Consider the following 8,158-nt stretch of genomic DNA (forward strand, 5'->3'; position numbering starts at 1 on the left):
AGTATCATATAAACGCAATGCAAACGCAAAACACAATGTTCAACTGTCCAACAGATTGCCGTTAATAAAATCAAATTGAAGATTCCTTTTATCGCTGGGAACACAAGCGACAACAAACGCCATTGTACGGCAACGATATACATTACATCCCAAACGGGAATTGCCATTTACTACGGACAAAACCAAATAACGCACAATTTCAGTCCAAACGAATTGACATGTACGATACTATTAGAAAGCCAAGAAATTGTCTATACTTGTATACATGTAATAATTTCATATCATAAATCATATGAAATTCTTATAGAAATTGTTTTATAAGTAATATTTTTTATATACATGTGTATATTAGACTTTTGCAGCTTACTCCGATGCGAACATCGGACGATGGATTACTGATAATTTTCAGGGGTTTTCTCAAAATAATAATACTGTATATAAGTTAAAGGGGAAGTAAATGATAAAAAACAATCCAGTTTTCAAATTTATGATAATAGTCCAAACCAATTTCTTTCCGTCTGCAAATAAATCCGGCACATATCATTACAGTGTTACTATACAATTTTCGTGAATGCCTCCACGCCGAGCATATAGCACGGTAAAACTTGAGTTGGGAAACTGCATGTTGTATGATTTTACATACCTATTATATTTGATACATTTTTTTGTAGCTCTTGGCCTCGTTTTTGCGACAGTTGGGCAGACGTATATCATGTAATGATCGGATACCTGTAAGGATATATCTTATCTTCTAGTATGTTTAACTCGGGGGGGGGGGGGATCAAGTTCATCTGACCAATATTTGTCATCAATGCATACTGATGTGCATCATTTATGTGACCAAGGAAGCCACATGAACAAATACTCCTGTAAAATACGGTACCGTACAATACGGTAAGGTCCTGTAAGGTAAGGTAAACTGTGGTGCGGTGCGGTAATAATATTTATTTACTATATACCATCTACAGCTATAAACATATATATACACCGTGTATATTAAAGAAAAGAATTTTACAAACCAAGGAAAAGTGAAATAATGAAAATGATTTATGTTAATAAATGTTGAAAATTATGTTTCGGCTATAGAAATGATAAAACTCATGAAAAATAAATGCGATAAAATATCCAAATATACAGTTTTATAAGAATACAATATTATCCTATAAAATAGTGACTGCTGTAAAGTATTTAAATCAATGAATATGTTTCGTAAAAATGTAAAAATACATATCCCTTTGTAGCGATTGGCCAACAACCCGGACCTGCTCCGAGACCGGTAACCCTGCCTCTCCAAGACCAGGGTCCAAGACCGGCAACCGTTAATGCCAACCGTGGCTGCCTCTCCATGACTGGTAACCGTGGCTGTCTCTCCAAGACCGGTAACCATGGCTACCTCTCCAAGACCGGCAACCGTTGCTGCCAACCGTGGCTGCCTCTCCAAGACTGGTAACCGTGGCTGTCTCTCCAAGACCGGTAACCGTGGCTGCCTCTCCAAGACCGGCAACCGTGGCTGCCGCTCCAAAACCGGCAACCGTGGCTGCCGTGACTGCCGCTCCAAAACCGGCAACCGTGGATCAACATGCCGGAGAGAACAACAATGGCAGGGGTAGGGGTAGAAAAAGGCCACTACCAGCACTGATCAGAGAAAACCAGCTGTCATACAACAAGTTTATCACAAAGAAAGTTCCCAAATTATTAAGAGAACTCGGAGTCAGCTCCGTTGATGAATGAAAACATAAAACATTTTAAAATGCACCATGTTAAATAAATTATGTCTAAAATGTCATATAAATAATAACGTGTTTTCTCTTTATCACCAGAAATATTGTAACTCGCGATACGCCCATGGATAGATGAGAAAGTTAAATGTTCTGAATTTTGACTCTTCTCAGTTTACAACCATTTTGAGAAATTCCCCGCAACATTTGTTCGTTATCAGATGTCCACTGTCCAGGTCAGAGTAAGTTGCAATAGTCTATTATTAGTTGCTGTAAATCTGTTTTTCAATATTAATTTTCAATAATATATATAATAATTGAATATTTCTTATGTATGATTATGTTTAATTTTTCATTTTATTTAATATTTTATCAAAGTTTTGAAGAATAACTTGACTGTACATTTCAAACTTTGATAATTTGTAATTATTCTTTATTTATATTTCTAAAGATCTTGTAAGTTTTTACATAACTCTTTTTTGAAACTAAAGTAAAGACAAGCTGATAGGCTTTTAAAAACTTTTTTTGAAATCATAAAATTTCTTTATTAAAACACAATTAAATTGAATGTAAATACATCTGTCTTTGTCAAATCTTTGTCCACCTGCCTGTTGAACCAAGGTGTTAAAGTGACAGACTAAGTTAATGACCTTCTGGACAAAGTGATATCCTATCATGTCAGAACTTCTTTTCCTTTGTTCGGCTGATTAAGACATATTGTTTGCAAATGTAAAAACACATGGTGCTAATAGCTTGTAGGGCACAACGTCTTAACCTATCTGTATAAAAGTCAAGACGAGGGTTAGCCAAGCATATATTGAAATTGTAACTGCTTAATAAAGTTGAAATTATTTCTTAAATTCTCGTCTTACTTTAATATAGGTAGGTCCTCTTTTATTATTCTTTTTCTTGTTTAAAGTAACTTTTCATTTCAAGTAATAAATTCTACAATAAACTATTGTTTCAAAAACATTTTATGTAGCAACATTGAATAGTAAATGATTTTTGTACATAGATATAATGAACATGAATTTTGTACAATTCTATTATTTCTTTTCAGAAGAATTTTCAATTTATTTTGATATCAAACATAAAGATTTGTTTCAAGTAATGCAATTTACTGACTCTTTTGATATACTTAATACAAAGTCTAAGAAGAAATGTTCATAATAATCTTAAGGTTTAAAGTTTTGTTTTCATGCTTGTTAGTCAATCATTATAATCTTTTCCTCATGGATGCCTTGAATTTTCCCTAGATACTTCTTACTTGTTAAGCGTGTGTTTAAATAAAACAGCTTTTCCCCAAAATTAGTTGTTTTTGAAAAGTATGAAAGTGTACTTTAATACAGGACTAATTTCCTAATAAAATAGTGCTTTATTTTAAAGCTTAAATACTTATAAATGTCATATGTTCATTTAATATGTACAGTATTAGTTTGTCAATTGTTTATTTTGATAAAACTTGATGCTATTTCAATCTTTTCTGTTAAATATACAGATGCATTAAGATTGTATTATTTTAAGATTAAATACACATTGTGCGTAATACTGTATATAACATATATCGTAACTGTGACTGTTAAATAAAGTTGAAATTATTTCTTAAACTATCCGCTTACCTTTTTATAGAGATACGCGTTAAAGAGCAACGCCCCAACGAGCACGGCGTCAGACATTGGTGGTGAACACAAGGGTACGATTTTCCAATCTCCATGAGTGATCCTATCGACTCAAACCATTACTATCTAAGATCAGGAGGAGAGCCGCCACAGCTTCTGCAGGCCAATCAGCCTCAGCATATTGATAACGGAGAAGATTCGGAAAGTGACAACTCACTACATCTAAGTGACATCAGTGCCATAATTGCCGACACATTTATAGATCCTCCGTTGAACAATTCAAAATAAGAAATGGTTCACCGACTCGAGATGCCAAAATTTGATGGCTGCCAAGGTTGCTGTTGACTGACTTACCCAGTATAACAGTTAATGTGATATGTTAAATCGGGATGAAGAAAGTAAGGGGTAAAATGGTTCAATTCTTCGTAAATGATCATGCCCTAGCCTTTTATCATTCACTCTATGATGAGACTTAGGAAGATTATGTCACCTTGTGCCATGGGTTAACGTCACGGTTTGATGTCAGTGATGGAACAGTGTAACTGTTGGACCTGCAGCAAAAACATGGTGGAAAATCTTCATCATTCTTTACACGTGTTTTAAGTGCAACTCATCAGAGGGGTTATCCTGAGCTTCTTTTTATATCCATTGTTCCACGTGGGTTGAAACCGGAACTGCGACAAATCGTAATGCCTCAAAACCTACAAACGATTGAGGAATTAAGAAAGGCAACCCACTTGGCTGAGAGAACTCTTGGCTTTTCAAAAACATCAAATGTGGCTGCCTTTACTGACATTCTTACTGCTCGAATTAAAGGACTAGCAGACAAAATTGCCAGTATGGAAAGAAGATCTTTCCAGAGGCCACCTCAAAATAGCTGGATCCCAAGACCAAGACATTTAGCATACCAACATCAGCATCTGAGACAACATCAACCGGCACCAGTTCCCAACACACCAGAAAATTTCCCTTCGCCACTACGACAGAATGGAACAGGAAGTTAACGTTGCGGGAACGGTCGAAACATTCTTTAAATCATATCAAAAGCTAGAGATGTAACTTATTATCATTGTTTTAAAGTTGGCAATTTATAATAGTATTGTTTTAAACATCTGAATGAAGAGGCAAATGGTAGGCATTAGGGGTGCGTGCCTGTCTGTAATTACATTACAGTTGGGCACATGTCTGGTAAAACTGCCAATGTTAACAAAGACACCTCTTGGGGTAATAAAAAAATAAAAGGAATAAAACTAGGTTAAAAGATTTAAAACTGAAGGATAAAACTTATGTAAAATCCTCTTTATATGATTCGTCGGCTTACATTGAAAACTCAAATTTAAGCGCTAAAATTTAAGAAAATAGCAATTTACAGTCTAATCGTACGGACAGTACAATTTTAGAAAATGAAACTTTTACAAATTGTACTTTTCAGTACATTTGGGTGTTATCAGACAAATGATAATTCTACTTAAACAACTGGAAATAACTTAAATCATAAAAATTGTAGTAATGCTCAAAGGAATACTGCATATCATTGTTCTAAGAATCTTACTTACACAAACAAAATCATACTGAAAGTGATAAAATAGGAAATACTCACTCAAAAGATAAGTGAAATTAATCAAAACACTGAAACTACTAATGATGTTGCTGAAAATGTTGTTTGTTTAACTGCTTTTTTGTGAAAAATACTATGCATGTAGAACTCAGAGACAGGAAAATCCAAGCTTTTGTTTTGATACAGGTGTCAATGTTAGCTGAATACAAGATCTTTATTTGAGAAATTAATTCAAAATTTGAATGATCAAATCATCCCTTCAAAACACAAGTTGTAGGTGGTGAGTTTCATAGAGTAGATGGTTAAATACTATTACCTATACAAATTTCAGGCTTAGTGTTTGAACATAATTTCATCATTTAAAAAGAACTTCATCATCCAATAATCTTAGGACTAGACTTTTGACATATTACAAATGTGTTGTAGATTTTCAGCACAATTATGTTAGATTCACAACAACTGATATTTCGTTTGCCATGATACAAAGTAGTAAACTAGGCTATGCTAGGTGTATTTAATCTCAAGTAATAAAAGCTAATTCTGAATCAATCATAGATGTTTGTATTTCTAGGAATCTCAAAAATGAAACATAGCTACTTAAAACCTCTGACTATCTTCAAGGAACAAATATTGTTGGTGCTAGATGTTAAGTTACTTCCATAAAATAGTTAGACTGTTATGGAATTGGCAAATCCAACTAATGAAGACATATACTTGTCTAACTCTGGCATACTTGCTAAGGTTTATGCTGTTGTTGAAAAAGATGTATTTTGTTTTTATCTTTACAAATCCTTTGACACTAGCACCAGCAATATTTCAAATATAGATATAGATTCAAAAACGGATGACTATGTGCCTGATTTTACTGAAGAATTGAAGTCAGTAAAAAAATAACAGAGGAAAAAGCATGAAATTGAAGAATCTTTTAATGAAGAACAAAGATGTTTTCTCAACTTCATTAGAAAATACTTGCAAAACTGGTTTATGTAAACATAAAATTGAACATTCCCTGATGCTGTACATGTAATGTCAGCACCTTATCGTCAAAACCCGGAAATAAGAGCTGAAATTGAAAATTAAACCAATCAATTTTCTAAAAGATAGAATCGCTCAAAGGTCAACTAGTGTTTGGAATTCACCTGTAGTCTTGATCAAGAAAAAGATAACATTTGGCGGTTTGCTGTTGATAACAGCAAACTAATTTTATAACTAAGCCCATTTTACAGCCACGTCCTAGATCAGAAGATGTTTTTGACTCTCTTGGTAAAAAGTAAAGCTACAATACTTTGTACATTAGATTTAAACTCGGCATATTTCCGAATGAAACTTGTCCCAGAAACTCGTGAAAATCTGCATTTGTTACGCACGAAGGTGTGTTTTTATTTCTTCGAATACCGTTCGGACTTCGTAGCGGGCCATTTAGTGTTAAGTTACTTATCATGTCAAAGTTGGAAATATGTTCTTGTAGTCATTGATTGTCATTATGTACATTATTGTAGTGTAAAAACAGAAACTAAAACAAAAGTTTTATTGAATAGGAGAAAGCTAGAGCTTAGATATTTGACATGAACCTTTTTTTGGTGGACATGTTTCAAGATTGTCTGAATTTCACCCTTGGGTCTTAATTTTGCCCTGCCGCCCTACTTTTCATTTGACGTATAGCCATGAAATTTTGACCATGTGCACAGTTTTAGATGTACAATTGAACTTTGATATCAGCTGACCTAGATTTTGATGATGTGACCTACTTTCTTGTCCTTTGATATACAGTCATGAAATTAAGGCCATGTGAAATATGACCATTACCACTAAATTCACTAGTCTCAATTGCATTATTGCAAAGTTCAATTGTATAGAAACACTTCCTAAGGAGATAAAAGTCGATAATTTTAGTGTGTCCAATTTGGCATCGAAGAAGAACCGTTTGATCATGGCGGTTTGACAGAGATAGAGATGGTGACACATCAAGAGATGGTTTATATCGTGAAGTTTATTAAAGACGGCATTGTCCCAATTTGCTTTCCATTCAGGTGATACGAGTTTATTTATAGCCGTTCTAAAATCACAAGCAGGTAACAATAAGTCAGTTTTTTTAAAAATTAACTGATTGTTTAGCTAAACTTCTACTTTTTCATTTCCTCGTACACCTACATGACTTGGAATCCTATATAATTTAACAGATTTTGTTTTAAGTACATCATGAAATCGTAAAAGAAGTTTCCTTATCATGATATTTTATTTTTAATGGATATTAAAACAGAAAGCGACTCAGAAAATATCACAAATTTATCATGGGTAGCTGTTCTATGTATGACAATGCTAAATCTATAGCTTTTGCTTCAGCAGTAAACACAGCCACACCAACTTTGCAACCTTCTTTTGAACCTTCCGTATAAATGCATTATGTATGCAATCTTCATGTTCTTCCTTAATTGCTAGAAACTTCTCCTTGAAATGTTCAGGTGAGTTTGATGACTTCTTTATATTTGAAAGGTTAATATTTATTTTCGGGGAATTATAAGTCCAAAGTGGGATATCCTCATCGTCATTTTGAAGGATACTGTCTGGATTAATTCTAAGTTTATCTAAATCATCTTTTATTTTGGAGATTTTGCCCTTTGTTCATTTTTTTATACTTTCCTGTGTCCAAAACCTTCTCGGGGAGCATCACCCGATTCAACTGGTTCTTGTAAGCTCTGGTGGGGAAGAGGTATGTGCTGTTGATGTGCACAACTTGGGATGGTACTGATCACTCCTGTAAAGTTTGATTGAATCCCACCAGTACTTTGACCAGTAAAGGCCGGACAATTTTTTCTTCATTTAGCTCACCTGACCACGAAGTGGTCCTTCGTGGTCAATGTGAGGTATAGTGATGGGGCTATGTCCGTCGTCGTGCGTCGTCAATAATTGGGTTAACAGTCTAGCAGTCACATTTTTGATTGGATCATCATCAAACTTTGTCAGAATGTTTGTCTCAATAAAATACAGATCGAGTTCGAAGATTGGTTATCTAAGGTCAAAACTAGGTCACAAGAGCTAAAAAAAGGAAAAGCTTGTTAACACTCTAGTGCCTCAGTTGTGATCCAAATTCCCTGGAAATCTGTCAGGAAGGTTATTTTGATGATTTCCAGGTCAAGATCGAATATAGGTCATCTCCTGTCAAAAACTATGTCACTGACGTTAAAAAAAGAAAAAGCTTGTTAACACTCTAGTGGCTGCAGTTTTAATTCAAATCTTCTGGAAATTTGTCAGGACAGTTGTTT

This window comes from Ruditapes philippinarum, unplaced genomic scaffold (assembly GCF_026571515.1).
Source record: "Ruditapes philippinarum isolate M1 unplaced genomic scaffold, ASM2657151v2 ctg1820_1_1_1_1, whole genome shotgun sequence".
Lineage (NCBI taxonomy): Eukaryota > Metazoa > Mollusca > Bivalvia > Venerida > Veneridae > Ruditapes > Ruditapes philippinarum.